The sequence below is a fragment of the Trachinotus anak genome, unplaced genomic scaffold (genome assembly GCF_046630095.1).
Source record: "Trachinotus anak isolate AG129_WGS33_773 ecotype Australia unplaced genomic scaffold, CSIRO_AGI_Tana_v1 ptg000009l, whole genome shotgun sequence".
Taxonomy (NCBI): domain Eukaryota; kingdom Metazoa; phylum Chordata; class Actinopteri; order Carangiformes; family Carangidae; genus Trachinotus; species Trachinotus anak.
The window spans coordinates 21,637,031-21,656,311 of record NW_027273860.1 but is presented as its reverse complement, the minus strand read 5'-3'; the positions used below and the strand labels follow the sequence as shown (position 1 = coordinate 21,656,311).

Genomic DNA, 19,281 nt, shown 5'->3' with positions numbered 1-19,281 from the left:
TATATCTGACTTTACCTGGAGGCTGCAGGAAGAGGTTTCAGCACGGTGCTGAACCTGAATCATTTTTATCATTATTCTTATTTATGAATGAAAAATGAGAAAAGTACAGTAAAGTCAGTCACAGACTTAGTTTTGTAATCTAGAGGAAGCTAGAGCTACAGCAGGATAATCTGAAACACATCAGCTGACATTAGCACTGACTGCAGCAGCTTCTTTAGAGAAAAAGATGTTTTATTTTATATTGGTAGGTTTTTTAGATGCATTGATTTTTATGTCTTCCGGTGCCTGTTGTCATTTGTGTGTCTGTGTGTGGGTGTTATTTACTGTATTTGTTTTATAAATCCTTCCGCTCCACCAGAGGGCGCTGATAGGCTCAGAGCGCCCTCCTGATAACCACAACCCTCTGAGTAATCCTGAGTCTCAGCCTGGCTTCCAGTAGCTGATGACGGTGATGATGCCATCAGGACTGTCACCGTGGTTACTGTAGACAAACTGATGTGTTCAGGGTCTCAAGGTCTTTACAGGAAAACATCTCATCAAGGTCCAGTGCTCTTTACATACATGAAGCACACTGGTCCTGTCTCATGTGTTGACAGTAAACACGTGGTGTGTGAAATGCTCACACACTTTACTGTTGCCTGGTAACACAAATACACACTGACACAAAGAAAACAGCAATGAAAAAATTTAAATCTGAGACGAGTCTGATCTAATGAGAGGGATCACGCTTTTTTCTAACACCAAGGTATGAAGTGTGTGTGTGTGTGTGTGAGAGAGAGAGAGAGAGACAGAGAGAGACAGAGAGAGACAGAGAGAGAGAGCTGCATCATTAGCCCATTGATGAGGTTTCAGTCTGCACACACACACTCACCGTCACACCCGATGAAGTCGAGTGGAGGCTTGTTGTCGTCATCTCAGCCTACTCACACCTGGCTCGGAGCACTGGGAGAGTCATGTTCTTTGACTTCTCCTGCTGGGGGACACACTGACTGTGGCACAGGTGGACACTGCCCTGGTTTCCTGGATCACTGACTACCTGACCGACAGGCCCCAGTATATGAGACTACAAACCTGTGTGTCAGAGCAGACCAAAGGTGCTCCACAGGGGACTGTGCTGGCTCCTTTTCACTTTCTGCACCTGTGGTTTCAGATATGCTTTGGAGACATGTTCTGGGTATTCACCTGTGCAACAAGTTGGGATGAGAGGCGAACGTGGACAGGCTGTGCAAAAAGGGCCAAAGCTAACGCAACTTGTTGAGGAGGCTGAGGTTCTTTGGTGTGAGAGGGCAGCACCATCACAGCCAAAGACACCAACAGATCATCAGGATCATCAGACAGGCTGGCTCAGTCCTGGGGGAGAAACTGGACATTCAGTCCTGCAAACCCATATTCTAGACCGGAGTGGACTGTTGCTGATCCCAGCTCTCACACAGACCCCCTGCCCTCCACACTTCCCTACGAGCTCAGAAAAACTTGATTGAAAGTGTGAGACATCACTCGGTCACACTAAATGGAAACTTAATTGAAAGCTCTGAAAAACATCACACTGTCACACTGGATTCTTAAAAACAAACATTATCATTCTTACTAAAGTGGACCGTGCCATTTCTGGAACTTGACGTTGGCCAAATGTCACTCCATCAGTGGCTCAGTGTGTCACTCAGACACAGTAGGTAAATGTAAGTTGCAGGAACTAACTATCTTTCTCCTTTAATACACTTTTGTGTACACAATTGTGTCAAGTATCAAGTATACGCATGAACACTAATTTTAGCTAGTTTCTAGCTTAAGCCTTAAATTAGTTTAGCTAACTAATGTTAGTAAATTCATAACTTTAACCTTAGGTTAGTTGAGCTAACTAATGTTAGCTAGTTTCTCACTTTAGTCTTAAGTTACAGTTTAGCTAACTCATGTTAGCCAGTTTCTAACTTTAACCTTAAGTTATAGTTTAGCTAACTGATGTTACACACTTGTTGCACCCTTACATTTCCAGTGTTCATTTCATTACCAATATGAAATGTCATATATGATGTAATGTTACCAAGCTAGCACTGATGCTTCTGAGCAGTGAGACACTAAATAGATAGATAGATAGATAGATAAAATACTTTATTGATCCCTTTGGGAAATTCAAATTGTCTAACAGCACATTAATGTATTCAATTAATATTTGAGTCAGTTTCATGAACATCTCAATCCTGCAGTGCAGAGAGGTGAGTCATTGGCTGCAGTTGTAGCTGTTTCTCTGGTCTGAAGGATGTTGTGTATCAGGGGTCGTCAACTCGCGGCTCTGGAGCCGCATGTGGCTCTTTCATCCCTCTGCTGCGGCTCCCTGTGGCTTTGAAAATAAATAATGAGTATTTAATTTAAATTTATTTTATTTTAGTTCGTTAGTATTTTAAATGTTATTCTAAATTTGAAGATTATGGTGATCTTGTAACATTAAAATAAAACGTGTTTAATTTTTTGTTGCTCACAATATGCGTCACAACCGTCGATGTGCGGCACGCAATTTATTCAGCTTTTCGACCCCCAGTAGGCCAACCATGGATAAATCCAAGAAAAGAAAAGTTTTTGAAGAAAAACGTTTTAAAACGTTTAATGCTATGTGGGCAGATTCATTTGCTTTCATTGCTGACGAGGAGAGCTCAAATAGACACTGAGTATTTCATTTGAAAGTAACCTTCAACCCAACGTCTTTTTTTGCAGAGTTCAAAAGGTTTTGTTGCATGCAGAAATAAAATTGTTTTCTCTGTAGCAGTTCATTGATTTCATAAATGCAACACACTATAGTTTTTTTATACATAGCATAAAGGTCAAAAACAATATATGCAGTGTTATCTTCATTTTAGATGTCGAAAGGGTTTTGTGGCTCCTGGTGTTTTCTCTTCTGTGGGAAACGGGTCCAAATGGCTCTTTGAGTGTTTAAGGTTGCCGACCCCTGTTGTGGATGATAAGTTGCTGTTGAGATACATTTTGACCTCAATATAGAGGTTACTATGTCATTTTAATTGTCTTTGTGTGTCTGTGGGGGTTTAGTGTGTCTTTTACTTTTAACAATAGCTTTTTATAATAGCCACCCCCTTTGTTTTCACTCAGGAATTTTAAGAGTTTTACCTGGTAGGGTGCGATATTTGCGCTATCCACGGGGTGAACCAGCACACACCTTTCTGGTAAACTGTCAAAGTCAAGATGTTGTTCTATTGTTGCTGCATACAACCTTTATCAAGAGTCAATATTAACGATGTTGATTCAATCCATCTCAAAGGCTTCATCAAGCAAACTTGAAAAATGATTTAAGCAGTGCATATAAAGATATGAGTACAGAGGTCAGTGTGTAGTTAGCAAAAGTATTTCTGTCATTAGGCTATTATACAGCTAGCTAACTTAGCTTCAAAGCGTAAACTGATTCAGAATATAATTCATGCTAAGTTGGCATTATTAAAATTTATAGATATGTCTCCTGCTACTCTCCTTTAGAGAAAAACACACTGACATTAAATTGTGTGTTTTTATGTTAGTGTTGCTGAATTCTTCTTCTCTTTCTCAGTTTCTGACAAGAATGAGTCAGAAGAGGAGTCTTTAAGCTGCTTCAGGTCAAGGAGGAAGTGAGAGACTTCACAACGTGAGTGTAGTCGAACAAGAGCAGGTTCAATGTAACAATGTTGAATGTCTCTGATTTCTGGGAATTAAAATGTGATTTGTCACTTTAATATAGGTTAGTGAATAGATAGCAACCAGGACCTACAGCTGACTGTACTGTCAGGCCAATATATAACCATCATCCAATTGCACACATGCATACAGATATGACAGCAGATTGATGGGCCCCACACTGGTCAGCCAGTTCCCTTTGCTTCAGTCCAAGGACAAGGTAGTTCAGGAACAGGAAAAGCTCATCAGTTGGCTGTAAAGACTGTGTCTGTACCACATGTGAAATTTTTTTCTTACATTAGTTGTAGACTTCTACAACATAGTGTAGAATAGACCTATCACTGTGAAATTTACAATGGTTATGGTTGTGAGGTAAAATCAACTATAGTTTGTCATACTATACCATGGCAGCACTTTGGTTTGCAGGGTCAGTATTTGCAGTTCTGATAATTTGAACCATGAATTGCAGCGATGGTTCAATGAGCTGCATCAGGTGGTCATAAGACAAAAACCTGGAGTATGGAGTATGGAGTATGGTGTCATACCAGTACAGACTACCCTTTCAGTGGGGTTTGATCACGTAGGTGATTAAACACCATGTCTAGAGAACCGATGTCCATCATTGGCTGCAAATCACCAGCAGGCCAAAACGCCGTTTGAGTGACAACTGCTCCAGCTGTTTCCTCAGCTGGACAATATTGTCACAAAGACTTTCATTTTCACTGAGTATGGAGTCAACAAATGTGTCTTGTGTAGCTATGTAGTTGTTGTGGTTGTTCACACATACAGGGCAGACTCTCAGGCTCAGTCCCCAAACCCCAACCCTTCTCACTCCAAGGCAGTTACTGTTCCAGGGAAACAACTTAGGAACAGCACCAGGTTCAGCCTCCATCTAATTCCTACCTCAGTCGTCTCAGTGACCTCTTCTGACACAGGAGTTATACACAGGTAGAGTGACATATGGTTGAATTGTCTCTTCTTATATTTACGATCCATTTTTTCCATTGTTGTTCATCAGAGGGAAAGAGTGAAAACTAATGGCTAAATTGAATTTTGCTGAGAATGCCTGCTAACAGACAACTTCCTCTTTTTTTTTCATCTAATTTCATACAGGGCTGAGTGACAGCTTCTGGGCTGAACTAACGATCAGTACCTATCGCAACTTCAACAATATTAAAATCATGTGCTGAAGGCTCAGTGATTGTATTAGTGGTGGAACGTAATCAAGTACTCTAATTATTGTACTTTTGGGAACTTGTACTTTGCTTGAGTATTTCCATGTTATGCCACTTTATACTTCTGCTCCACTACATGTCAGAGCTTCACATCTGTCAGCTTTAGTTAAACAAGCAAGATACTGTAGGACTGTTATTTGGGGCTGTTAATGAGTGTCACATCCATCTGTCCGTCCCATTCTCAACGACACAGTATCTCAGTAACACCTTGACAGAACTTCTTCAAATGTGGCACAAATGTCCACTTGGACTCAAGGACAAACTGATTAGACTTTGGCAGTTGAAGGTCAAATGTCAAGGTCAGTGTGACACTTTTAGCCATTACTGAAGACTTCACACAGCAATTATGATGGAATTTGACATAAATGGTTAATATTTGATCTGACTTTGGATAAACAGGGATGTGATATGAAACTAGTCTGAGTGGAAGAGGACTACAACCACAAGGAGGTGATTATAGTTTCAGACTACTAGACAAAGCAGCATTTCGCAAAAGTGACATGGAAATACTTTTAAGTCACATGACATGAGTAGTCATATGACATCCAAAAACACTGCAGACTATTATCTCCCAAAACTCCCTGATATATGGCTGCTGACAGAGATCAGGGAGACCAGACACCCTCAACACTTTTGATTGAATACTACAACGGCTGTTGTGTTGGATGCAAACATCCCAATAATTAGTAATTTTGGAAACCCATGGCCATGTTTAATTGGAAAGATATCACGAGAGGAGAAAACCTCTTTATTCACAGAGTATCACTCAGTGAAAACACAGACCATTCACAAGTGTGTAATGTCAACTTTTCTTAAAAAAATTTCATTTCTTTTTTGCTGTAAACTGCCATGGAAATGGGCTTGTGTGTGTGTGTGTGTAGTAGGCGTGGCTGACCTCTCCCAGCTTCTGGCAGTTCTCCTCACCTGTGGTCAATCTACTGATCACTGGCGGTGCTCTGGTCTTCCTCCCACTCATCACCAGTTATTCTTGGTGTATTTCCTGATAACATAACTTCTCCTTTGCCTCAGGACTCCAGTACCAGAGCTAAACTCCATTCCGTCACCATCTCCACCACACCATCCACTTCCAGCCATCAGTCAGTCTCCACCATCACCCTACCTACTGCTCCATGCCAACCGCCACTCCTCAGCTCACCAGTTTCCCCTCACTGTTCAGCTGACCTCCAGCCTGCCCTCCTCACAGTGATTCAGAGCGCTGTGTCTGCTTCTGGGCTCAGATTTTTAATACAACACTTCAGTTCACTGAAGCAAGTGCCTGTGCTGTACTGGGCTCCCATTTGCCCTGGAGAAAAAGTTGACCCCCCTGATCGTCACTGTATAGTTCGCACTCTGTTGACATGTGACACAGTTCATCAGGGGACGTAAGCACAAAGCAGGGCCCACACATTAGTTCACACTGTGTGTAACAAAGCAGACTGAGACTCCTGATCTATCCCCACCACAGTTGAGCCCCTGTTCGGAAGATTTATGGAAGTCACAGGTACGGCTGGTTTACCTCGTAAGTGATGAGACACTGAAATCACCCAGAGACTCTCCAACAGATCAACAGCTCAGCTCCTCACTGCTGAGAGTGTGCCAGTGTCATCTCACTCAGAACAGTGTGTGAAAGTTAACTGGCCTACAAAGGTAGAGAGCAGTAATTATATGAGGTCAACATCTTACATAGATGTATCATTTCTTAAAAACACCTTTTTAAATTTTAAATAACTAAACTAGTGATCATGCGATCATCAAAATCATAATTTTTTTGTCTGTCCCTGTCTGGACCAAGTGTCACACTGTGACATCACCCACTGGTTTGTGAGCTGCTGTTTTGAAGCTGCTGTTTTGTAATTTGTCTGTCGCCCATCTTTTTTTTTGAAACCAGAAGAAACTATATTTGGAGGAGAAGGTGGAGCTGAGGAGGAGTGAGGGGTGGATCTGACCTGCTCTGTCCTCTATCCTGTAGCCCCCTGATGGTCATTAGATAGAATGCAGTTTTAAGGCCCTTCACTATTGGCTTCACTTTCCAGAGTCTACGTCCATTTTTATAAACTGTCTATGGTCATTAGTCTGGAGCATCTGATTGGTTACATGTCACGAGGAACTTTTTTGTTCTAAACTGCCGTGGAAATGGGCTTGTGTGTGAGTTTGTAGTAGGCGTGGCTGACCTCTCCCGGCTTCTGGGTTAGGGTTAGTGCCACTGTGGCAGGCCCAGAGGTGAGACAGCAGACATCACTGAAGTTGTAATAAACAGCTGCGTTAACTGGAGATGAGACTCTACACTGACCTCTGCAGGTCAACGACCCCACTGCTGTTACTGAAAAGACCTTTTACTACAGTAAACATGTTCTCAGGTCAAACTGAGTCAGTTAAAATGTCTCTGAGTGAATGTGTCACTGCATTACATTTTAAAGGGGGGAGGGGCCAAACATGTTGTATGGTGATAATAATAATGATACATGATAAAACTATTAAAGAGCATCTTCAGGCTGCAGGTGAATCAGTTAACAGGTGAGAACAGAACTGAGAACAACCAGTTAATTCCAGCCACACCCTTTGCAGCCTGAGCATTGATTATCAACTGTTAATCACTAATATACACTCCGGTGTCAGTCGAATCGGCCCTGAAAAACCCATATCAGTCGATCTCTGACTGAAACACTGAGCTGGTTACTCTGCACCACTGTGTGGGCCTGGATGATTCATCAGTCTGACTCTAATCAAAATGAACCAGACTCTAAATTTCAAATGTGCAGGGAAGCCTCATATCAGCTGACATGAGTGTATAAAGACAAAACTTCAGCCACAGGAAATGAGGTCAGCTCAGTGTTAAGTCATGTATCATTAAAGAGAACATGAAACAACACTGAAATTCCTATCACACGTCAAACTGATCAGCTCAGCACTGACCATGTTTTCACACACAGTCAGGATGTAAACTGCTGCGTCTTCGTCTCAGACTTCCTTCACTAACATTTTCCACCTTTTGCTGTTTGTGCAGTTTCAGGTCAAAATGGAACTGTTCATCTCAGACCACGTACACACGTTTCACAATCACGCTGCAGAAAAGGGCAGATGGATGAGTTTTTGTCACTATGTTGATTTGTGTTCCTCTGAGTGAGGATGGTGTGTAATCTGCATCCTCCTCAGCAGTGACACAGGTTCTGTCTCTTCTCTGTATCTGATGGACTAGATTCATGTTGCTGCTATAAAGGTTTACAGTCATGTGACCAGAGTGAAAGTTTGACTTCCTGTCTCTGTCCTTGTGCTCATTTAGAAGTTTGTTGGCTGGTTGAATCATTTTCTCATCCTGGCTTCCTCTCTCCTTTTCCACTTCTCTCTTCCTCCCCTCCTCTTATTTCCTCTTGCTCGATAATCCTGAATACCCTCTCTGAAAGGTTCTGGCCCTTTCCAACTGGTCCTCCCACCAGCACAGAGTGTTGCCAGGATCCTCAAAGCCTCCTTCCAAACATGACTCCGTCTCATAACTGCTGCATCTGCTCCCTCCTGGATCTCCTGGCAGCGGAGATCCAAAGCCTCCCGTCTGTCTGCTCTCTCTCCGAGCAGAGGAATAAAGAAAAGATCTGATGAAGAGAGGTCTGCAGTGGAGAACTGCTCACTGCTAATTCAAACAGAGACTTCCTCCAAGTGTTTGTATCTGCTCAGACATTTCCTTCACATGTTTGACAGCCCGAGGTTCTGTGTCCAGATGAGGCTCTGGGTCGGGCTGGAAGCGCAGTGACAAGCCGCCCTCTCAACAAGCTCTCAGATTGATTGCTGCGTTATCGTGTGTCCTGCTGCAGCCAACTCAAATCCACTCCAGTAACTGCTCTGGTCCAACAGGAGCCTTTTTCACAGTTGGACCACTTCAGTTGGGTCTGGACCCAGAATCACTTTGGGGTGTTTTTCACCCTGACACAGTTACTTTCTTTCACATGGAAATTCTTCCCAACCATGAACAGTTTGACATTTTGTTTACTTCACTCCCAGATGTTTAATGGATCTCACAAGGTTGTAGATAAAGTTATTTTCATTAAAAGCATTTCTTGCTTGTTGTGTTGTGTTGTGTAGTAATGTGTGTTGTGTTGTGTAGAAATGACTTTCAGTACACTGAAATTTTTGTGTGATATGTGTCTTTAAATCTCTCATTTTTCCCTTCTCTGTGGATTTATAGCAGTTTGGATTTCAAGTCTGTCAAAGCACATTTCAGTTCAGTTAAAGATGAAACGTTCAGGCTCCTTGTTTCCAGCTTATGTCGCATCCTGTCACACTGACAGAAGCTGATGCAGGGCTGCCCGGAGGTAAAGACGGTTCCACAGCAGGTTTCAGTCCCACACGTGAAGTCATTTCATCAAACACAACACAGCACTGCCTGCATGGAGGAGAAGCCCTCTCTGAACCATGGTTTGGCTGAGCTCTCTAACACAGGAAATCAGCACATCTGGGTCTCTGGCTCCATCAGCAATGTGACTGCACCTCCTTCTAGGAAGTGTGATCTCTGTTAACCCAGCCATGATGCCCGTATCTGCCATGGAGCGCAGCCGGGTGCCGCCAGGTGCCACCAGGTGCTGCCTCTTTAACTCTGGACACAGAAATTGAGACAAACAGCGGGTACGGATCGGCCCAGGATTCAAAATAACCTCAAGACTGAACTGAAGTCATGTGATGGACGATTCTGATACATATGAAGAAAGTGATTAGTTTTTTTTGTGACTACATCAGTGTATGGTGTGGTTCAGGTATAGTTCAGGTTAGGGAGAGGATGAGGTCATCACAGGTAGCTGAGGTATGGTTGCAATCAGACGTCAGCTATTGTAGTTTACTGGACAGGGGTCTACCATCGTTACAGGCCTATGAAGGTTTATTCCTGTCTGTACTGAAGAGGAGGATCCCTCAGTTTGAGTTCTTTATTTCATCAGTCAGCACAAGTCAACACGAGGACGGTTCTGAGGAAAAACATCACAAAATCTAAATGTGAAATGTTAAATCCTGCTCTCAGACTGAGCTGAAGAAAGACACACAGCAGGTATCAGACTGCCTGAGCTTCTGGAAGCAGCACTTTGTCTTCTAATGACATTCATGGAAACATTGGTTAATTATCCATTAGACTATTGCAGGGACTGTAAGTCATTTCGCTTTGAAGGGCCAACGCATAATTTGATTTAGGAAAGAACAAAACAACAAAAACAATTTGATTCTTGGTCTGAGATGGGACACAAAGCTAACGCTGCTGTAGGCATGTTACACATTACAAGAACAATCAAATCTGATCAGACAAAACCTGCACAACAGGCCAATGTGAAGAGATTTATTATGGGGATAGTGGGCCAATCAATAACATAGGGACACAAAAATGTTTGAGCCTGGTAATGATATGGGTCTGTCCACACAATGTGGAGAGAAAAGTCACAACATGATTGCACTTGGTTCACACATCATGTTTAAACTCATCATCTCCAGTGTTTTCTAGAAGGTCACTGCAGCTCCAGTGACCTCCACATGGATCTGACTGAAACTGTTAGATTCAGCAACACAAACACACACACACACACACACACACACACACACGGCCTTGGGGATATTTTCCCGTGTGATTGGTTGTGGTTACAGCAGCTCTGAAATGTTTCCACCCTTCCTGTGTGGGGTAAACATTTGTACCGTGCAGCCACCCACCAGCCAAAAACCTGAAACTGATCCTCAATGCAAAATTGGAAGTAGGTCAATTGGAGCCGTTGGCAAAATCTCTCTCTCTCTCTCTCTCTCTCTCTCTCTAACCCCCACCCCCAAACCCAACCCCCCCTCTCTCTGGCTCAGTGTGACCAACAGTTTCTTTTTGAAAACTGTGCTGGTGGGAGTAAAGCAGACTGATGCCTTAACATAGCTGTTAATAACTACAATGGGAGACACTTACAGCACTGGAGAAGGCAGTGGCCACGTCCATCTCTCACCTTTAATCACAAGGTTAAAGGATGAGAGCTGCTAAAGGGTCCAGCTTCACTCAGAACTGGTCTTCTTCTCCTCCATATGTCAGTAACTGAACATTGTTAACTCTGTTTTCATTAGTGACCGCTTCAGTAGCATGATAATGCTAGCTAACTTACTTTACCCTTATTATGAATTTGTTCAGCAAATGTTGCTAGTGCTAACCGTCAGCATTGCTGTGGAGCACATCATGGCAATGCTAATATGATCTAATAGTTGTGAATGGACTGTGTTGTTTATTGGCTCTCATGTTCACATTTACTTTTGTCAATTGTTGTAGCCAATCAGAGGCCGGAGGTGTGGCTGATGAAGAGTTTTCTCTGGTCTGAGATGCTGGTGGACCAGTGCAACATCTGGTGGCAGTGGTGGTTTACACAACCTGGACCCAGATGGAGACAGGAACTAAAGTTGATAGGTGCAAAATTTAATTTAATAAAAAGTGACTCACAGACCGGTGACGCACAACTGAAAAACACAGGCTGTGTTTGGACTACCTACTAACCTACTGCCTACTACATATAATTTACAGCTTACTACCTACTAAGTGAACTGTTTTGACTGTTGACACTTAAGAATACATCTACTATCCAAGAATGCATTCCTCATGATCCAACAGCAATAGTGATGACTGACAGTGATTTTAAAGGAGGCTCAAAGTTGTTATTCACTATTAACATTGTTAATAAGTCACTTTCTTAAGTTTGAATATTTGTCAGGTGAGAATGTAACCATGTCAACTTCAGTGTAAATCTGCTGCTACCATTTCAGTGTACTGTACCTAAACGTCCTGGGTCCAGAGCAGCGCTTCATGCCTCTTACCAGCTGCCGTGTGTCAACGCAGAGACAACAGAGCTCATCATCTGCAGGACATAATTCAGAAACGTGAATTTTGGATTTACCTCAGACGTATTAGCACATTGTCTAGTTTTTACTGGCTCGCTGGCTCCCAGGATGTAGATGTGATGTAAAAAGTTGAGGTGGGAGAATGTGAGAAATTCACCTTAAATTACAATCTCTCTCATATGATTGTATTGTATTTACAATTCATGTATTTACAATTCATACGAAATCTCTGTAATATAAACACACACAGACATATATATTTATATTACAGAGATTTCTTATGACTTCATCTTCAAGGTGATCATTTAATCAGCACACATGAAACGTATCTTATACATTTATAAAAGCAAATGATTATTTCGTAATCATAGAAATTTATCATCAATAGACATGTATACATAATCAAACAAGTAACTAATAACCACAATAAATATTAATTGCTAATTATTTAATAGACAAATAACTTAATAAATATATGATAAATAGTCAGTCCGAAATATATCCTTGATATTCTGTACAGGTTGGTGTGAGAGGGCCATACTGCAGGGTAAATCCTCATGTTGCCCTCTTGTGCCTTTATTTTGAAGGAGGAGACCTGAGGACTTCAGTTTGTCAAGGCCAATGATGGCAAACCTTATTCATCTCCTGGGGGACACTGACCATTAAAGGGGGAGGGTGTAGTCCTTGTGTTTGTGGACTGGTTGGTTTATGTCACATCCTACAGGCTTGAGTCTGAGGTCTTTGACACCATGTGTCAAGACACGGTACAGCCACTCAGCAAGGGCATCCAAGGTGTTTTCAGGAGGCTCATCTGCTTCCCCCACAGAGATGAACTGGAGGAAGTTGGGGCTGGGATCCAGCAGCTGTCAGGTTCTCCAGCCTTCAACACGGTGGGATAGATAGATAGATAGATAGATAGATAGATAGATAGATAGATAGATAGATAGACAGATAGATAGATAGATAGATAGATAGACAGATAGATGGTGTCACGTGTAGATCTTACTGATGCTCAGACCAGTCACAGTTAGCATATGGATCATTGATACGTTACACCAGAGGGGGTGACTGTAGCTCAGGAGGTACAGAGGCTCCTCCAGTCTGGGTGTTGAAGTGTCTTCGGTCAAGATACTGAACCTGAAACTGCCTCTGATGGCTGTTGCAGTTGTATGACTGTGAATGGTCTATGTCTAGATGTTAGCTCTCTATGACTGTGTGTGAACATTGTAAGGCACTTTGAGTGATCGATAAGACTAGAAAAGCCCATTTCACTCTCAGCAATAGCTCGGCTGTCAGCACAGATTAGTCTGTAGTCTGAACAGGATGAAGATCGAACACCTCGACCCACCTGACTACAGACCAGGCTGGTCGCACCTCGTATGAGTTTCAGAATGTGTCTGAGTTGTTGGCCAGGTTCATGTGGAGTAAAGCAGCGCAGAGAGTTTCTATCAGTTCAGCTTAACCCCAGCTCTAGTTCTCACTGTGTCTGTTGGAGGCTAAATCAGATTTATTCCAAGATTTATTGCTGATATTCTAAAATTAAACACTGTTACAGCACCAGATTCATATCCATTGCCATGAATGGTGGATTTCATGGACAATTTGGGACCTGTTTTGGAATTCACTATGTGCAACACTTTACAGCAGCCAATAAAAACCTTTCTTGCCAGAATGACCAACTGCAACACTTAACCTAGATGATGTGATTTTGTAATGTGCTTCCTGGGTTAAACTCTTACAAGGCCTTAGTGTTCACTCATTTTGTGCGTGCCTCTCACTCCCTCAGTCTAGACCAGGGGTCGGCAACCTTAAACACTCAAAGAGCCATTTGGACCCGTTTCCCACAGAAGAGAAAACACCAGGAGCCACAAAACCCTTTCGACAGCTAAAATGAAGATAACACTGCATATATTGTTTTTGACCTTTATGCTATGTATAAAAAAACTATAGTGTGTTGCATTTATGAAATCAATGAACTGCTACAGAGAAAACGCAATTTTATTTCTGCATGCAACAAAAACCTTTTGAACTCCAAAAAAAAAGACGTTGGGTTGAAGGTTACTTTCAAATGAAATACTCAGTGTCTATTTGAGCTCTCCTCGTCAGCAGTGAAAGCAAATGAATCTGCTCACATAGCATTAAACGTTTTGTTTTCTTCAAAAACTTTTCTTTTCTTGGATTTATCCATGGTTGGCCTACTGGGGGTCGAAAAGCTCAATAAATCACGTGCCGGTGGGTGTCACACATCAATGGTTGTGACGCATATTGTGAGCAACAAAAAATTAAACACGTTTTATTTTAATGTTACAAGATCAACATAATCTTCAAATTTAGAATAACATTTAAAATACTAACGAACTAAAATAAAATACATTTAAATTAAATACTCATTATTTATTTTCAAAGCCACAGGGAGCCGCAGCAGAGGGATGAAAGAGCCACATGCAGCTCCAGAGCCGCGAGTTGCCGACCCCTGGTCTAGTGAGTTTAGGAAAGCTAGTGTAACACCCTCAGGTAGTCAAGAGGACCAGGGTTAAGTTTGTCCCGTTGAGGCAAAAGTTAGTGCTGTAAATGTTCCACCATTCGGTGTACACCTGGGCATTTCCTTGGCATGACAGGCTACTATAGCAGTTTCTGTAGAAATCTTTTTGCCGTGGCTGATCCTCTGACTAGTCTCACCAGTCCTAAAGTAGAGTACAGGTGGACCCCAGAATGTCAACAGGCTTTCAAACTACATCCTCCACAGTGTGTAGAGTAGACCTGATCCACCTTCAGGAGCTGGACTGGAGCAGAAAACAAGTGTACCCACTGTCAGGCAGGAGGGAGGGAAGGGGCAGAAATATAGCTGGGCAGTCTGTAATAGACTTCACATGACAGTAGTGATAACCTGGACTTTAATTAAAACCCTCTGATTGCTGATCTGTGGACTCTTTTGGACTGAGGGAATATAAATAATGGAGGAACAGACAGACAGTCGGACTTCACCACCAGAGGTCGGCAGTCAACACCCTCACTGTCCTGCTGGTTTATGATGCTGCTGAATCTGAATGAATTAGACTTTAGTGCTCATTTATAACTGAGAAATGAACTTAGAGGTTAAACTGTGATCATTTATCTGAGCTAACGATGTGTAGCATGCTAATACTAACAAACCTTTAATCATTTCTGTCTTTGCTATGCTGCTTCTCACTAATGTGATTAGGTCATCGATGACCCGGTTAAACATCACAGATCCACAATAATAAAGCAGATTGACAGGCTGTGAGCCTGAGGCCCCGTTCAGCCTCATTAAGGCTGAAGGCTGAAGGTTTGGAGCAGCGGAGTCAACCATGGAAAAAATGAAGTAGAGTATATCCTGCTTTCTCTTCAGTTTCTCACTGAGAGCAGGAACTCCTCTCATCAATATGCAATATAATCAATATGTAATCAGTGTGTTTGTGTGTCAGTGTTTGTTCACTTGGTGGAGGTCTGCTGAGTTAATTGTAATCATTAATCCCAATTCCGAAAGCAAACAGTGATATTTGACAGTAACAGAGCTCAGTTGCTCCAGTGTTCTGCTGCTGCCGTCAGTCTCACTCTGTCTCTGCTGAATCAGTGTCCATCAGACACAGTGATGACACGCAGCACATGTCCAACAGTGCAAGTAGGAACATTATAATCTTTCTGCTGGTGCCGCTGGACCACATGGGTCCTGGTGTGGGGGGTTAGTGGGAGGTCAGAAAGGGTCACACTCTCAAAACATCTGGAGTCTGGATCTGCAGACAGGTGCAGTTAAGGTGAGTTGACAGCTGACACTGTGGACTGGATGAAGAAGGGCACAAGTTTTCAGTGATGGACAAACAGAGGTCTAGAAACTATTTCCACAAATATGTCTAGAAATCAGAATCTCTAGAGAGACTAAAAAAGCTGCAGTATCGTTGATTAAAGAGCCTCTGATGAAGATCAGCTGTTTCCCCTGGTTAACGTCCACATGATGTTTTCTATAATAAAGACATATGATGAGTGAAATAATCAGTCAGCACCATGACTGAGTGTTTCCACCTTGAACTGCAGTGAACCAATGACAGTCTCATAAAAACAGATTGAGACAGTCAGGGATTCATACGTCATAGAACCTAAGAAACCAATCCTGTCAACTTGTGGGATGGGGGGGTGGGTCTAAATACACCTTAAACCTTGTCAGTACTGAGATAGAGAGTTAGCATTAGCACAAACACTGTGTCAGCCACTGCCAGTTACAAGGTAACAAACAACACAAACAAATAAAAAAAGCTTACTATGCTAACGGTTCTGATCCATCTGTCAGTCTCTGATTCTGGTCTCAACAGACTCCTCATCTGAGTCTGGGTCTGACTGAGGCTCCAACATGAGGCTGAGTCTCTCTGATGTTTCCTCCTCTAACCATCTTCATCCTCTCTGCTCTTTCACCTGGACACCTGGAGCCAGCAGGTGGTGGACGGGGCCAAGGCACGATCCAGGGGTCTCAGTCAGGAAGTCAGAGTAGATGAGCTTCAGGCCAGTTTTTATGTGAAAACATGTTAAAAAAATAATCAGAGCAGAGGATTTAAACAGAGTTTAAAACTGAAAACTGAAAATAACCCGTTAGTATTTAAGTGGCAGCCATGATAAGAACTGGTTGAATTTTCCAAATGATAAGGAAACACTGGACTTTCATTTATGAAAGGAAAGAGAATATGCTGACAATTCCTTGCCGTGGCAAAATTTAGAGCGACACACCACGGCAGACACACATACATGTAGAAACAATAAAGGAAATTCCATAGGCTATATTTGTGTCTATACTTGTCTGAATATAGTTTATTCTGGCCCTTGCTCAGTTCCTAATCCCTTCCAATAGCCAACAGCTGTTTACATACCAGTCTACAAAAAACTTGATTCCTTTACTCGCCAAGAGGTGTCACTAGAGGTGGAAAGCAGTGGTAATGTTAACTCTTGTTTTGCTTCTATTTCGAGCTTTTTTCTTCAACTGTTAGCATGCTAACTAGCTAAATAAGAAGTAAATATGAATCATAGCAGAGGATTTTTACAGACTTTGAAACTCGTCTGGAGGAAGTTTAATATTTTTTTATACAAGTGAGAGAATTCAAATTTCAGTTGGAAGTTATTTTTGGACTGAACAGCATGTTCAATCAGCAAAGTAATCCTCAAATAAACCACAACACACAGATCCCACCAGATAGGTTTGTGTTTTTTAAGAGTGTGTGTGTGTGTGTGTGTATGTGTGTGTGTGTGTCTCCATCCCTGACAGTCTCTTTGATTGAGATCATGCTGTCATCTGCTTCAGTGTTACTCACACTCAGAAATGGGACACGTCCCTCCCACTGCAATCTGTCTCTGTTACAGATCTGACTTGGGGGGGGCACTTTGCACTCTCTCTTTCTCTCTCTCCACCCACTTGTCCCTCGGGGCCCGGATGGAGTTGTTGCAGGTGAAGAAAGCTTTAGCTGTGTGCTCTAAATTTGCTGCAGGGCAGAGAAAATATCAATGACCAACATGAGCAGTGATCTGTGTCCAGTAGAGAGCAGATAGAGTTTAACCACAGAAGTTTGTTCCTGACATTAGAAGTTACACCTGACCTCCAGCACCTGTGATACCTGCTGTAAATATGTTCATATGTTTATTATACATGTTGACGAATGTCTGCACTGAACCACGTTCCAGTTCGGTCGCTGCATCATCATCATCATTGTTGTCATCATCATCATCATGGTCAGTGGTGTCCTCAAACCTTCACCTGACACTGACACCCTGTTCTACAGGTTTTATTTCAGGCTGATAAGAAGAAGTGAACTCGTAGGAAGCTGAGAGGAGATGATTATTTCTAATGCGTCTCAGCTGCAGATGAAGAGGACACACGTAGACATACAGTAGATATAATAATGAGATTTCTTCATTTAAATGGAGCAATGCTTATAAACACTAACACAACCACACTCTAATAACTCAAACATGAGTATTTTTCTGCTGAGGGACTGAACATGTACTTCACCTAATTAATATGATAGTAATATAATATTTGCATGAACACTATGAATTCTGGGAGTGTGACGATTCAGTGCTGCAGGGTGCTACCTCCACCTCATCTAGATCATCAGCTCATTAGAACCAATCAGCCAACAAACTGCTGCCAGTGTCCATATACAGTTGTTATGAAGCATTAAGTGGACGATGTGTCAGAGTGAGACTCATCCAAAGTTAGGACAAAGAGGAAGATGAGGAGGATCATAAAGCCACAGGTTTCTCCTCCATCATGTTTATCTTCCCTTTAGGCTGAAACCCTGAACTCACTTTTACGATGCCACTGCTCCTGTGAGAGCAATAATAATAAAGCTAATCTTAATATGCAGAGAAAAGAAGGGGATGTTATGAGAAGACATTAACTCCCTACAGTTTGTGTGGTTTGCTGCAGGCAGGAGCCGCGACAGAGAGACACCCAATCATCATCAATAAAAACCTAATACACTGCTGAGAGCCAGTTATGAGAGGACACCAGGAGTTTATAGAGTCACAGTATAAAAATCAGGCTGCTTATTCCCTCTAGAGTGTTTTTATGTCCAGACCCTGGACATTTAAACACACTACCTCATACCTCATTCAGAGGTCGACAGTACAGAACAGCTCACACTCTGGTCCTGATCCCCCCCCCCCCCCCCCCCCCCCCCCCCCCCCCCCCGTCTCACTCCTATGTGACGACCAGCTCACACCTTTCCAGAGATTAGATGCTGTCAGGCTGCACAAACCTCATACAGCACTATGCTGAGATTCTGCTGGGTTTGACGGTGCGTTCAGGGCCCTGTCGGTTACCAGAACACACAAGAAAAGTGGTTCAGGAAGAATTGAAAGTTCCTGGCAGATTCCCTCATCTCCAGAGTGCAGGAAAAATCAGCCTCCTCCACCCATACAGGTTGTACCAATTCATTACACCACTGTTCAGGTTGTTTGGCGCCAAAGCCACCTTCTAACGCCTCATGGACCACGTGCTGTGTCCACACGCTGCAAATGCTGCAATCATTTGGATGATGTTATCCTCCACAGTTGGGCGGAGCATGGGTGAGGCTGAATGGTCGGGTGGTGGTTGGCATGCAGCTGCAGGAGAGAGAGACCTGCACCTGGTCTGTTGGTCTTGTACCAGCAACAGGAAATAGCTTCAGTCTGATGTGTAACCACGGACATCAGGCTGATCCATCTCTGCTCAGCTGAACAAATCAACACAACATGTCCAAGGTTTGTGGAGATGTGAACGGGGCTGCAGACTCGCCCAGAATCTGGCAAACTCATCCTGACTCCTGCAGACTCGTCCAGAGTCCTGCAGACTCGTCCTGATTCCTGCAGACTCGTCCAGAGTCCTGCAGACTTGTCCTGACTCCTGCAGACTCGTCCTGACTCCTGCAGACTCATCCAGAGTCCTGCAGACTCGTCCTGACTCCTGCAGACTCGTCCAGAGTCCTGCAGACTCGTCCTGATTCCTGCAGACTCGTCCAGAGTCCTGCAGACTCGTCCTGACTCCTGCAGACTCGTCCTGATTCCTGCAGACTCGTCCAGA

The 19,281-nt window shown here is 42.9% G+C and overlaps 1 long non-coding RNA gene across 1 annotated transcript; it reads left to right on the top strand.

Moving 5' to 3' along the window:
• Window positions 1-69: 69 nt before the first annotated feature.
• Window positions 70-8,898, top strand: LOC139625652 (uncharacterized). Its single transcript, XR_011691955.1, has 4 exons — window positions 70-1,679; window positions 3,551-3,625; window positions 4,444-4,602; window positions 8,291-8,898. It is a non-coding gene; the product is annotated as an uncharacterized lncRNA (long non-coding RNA).
• The last annotated feature ends 10,383 nt before the right edge of the window (window positions 8,899-19,281 follow it).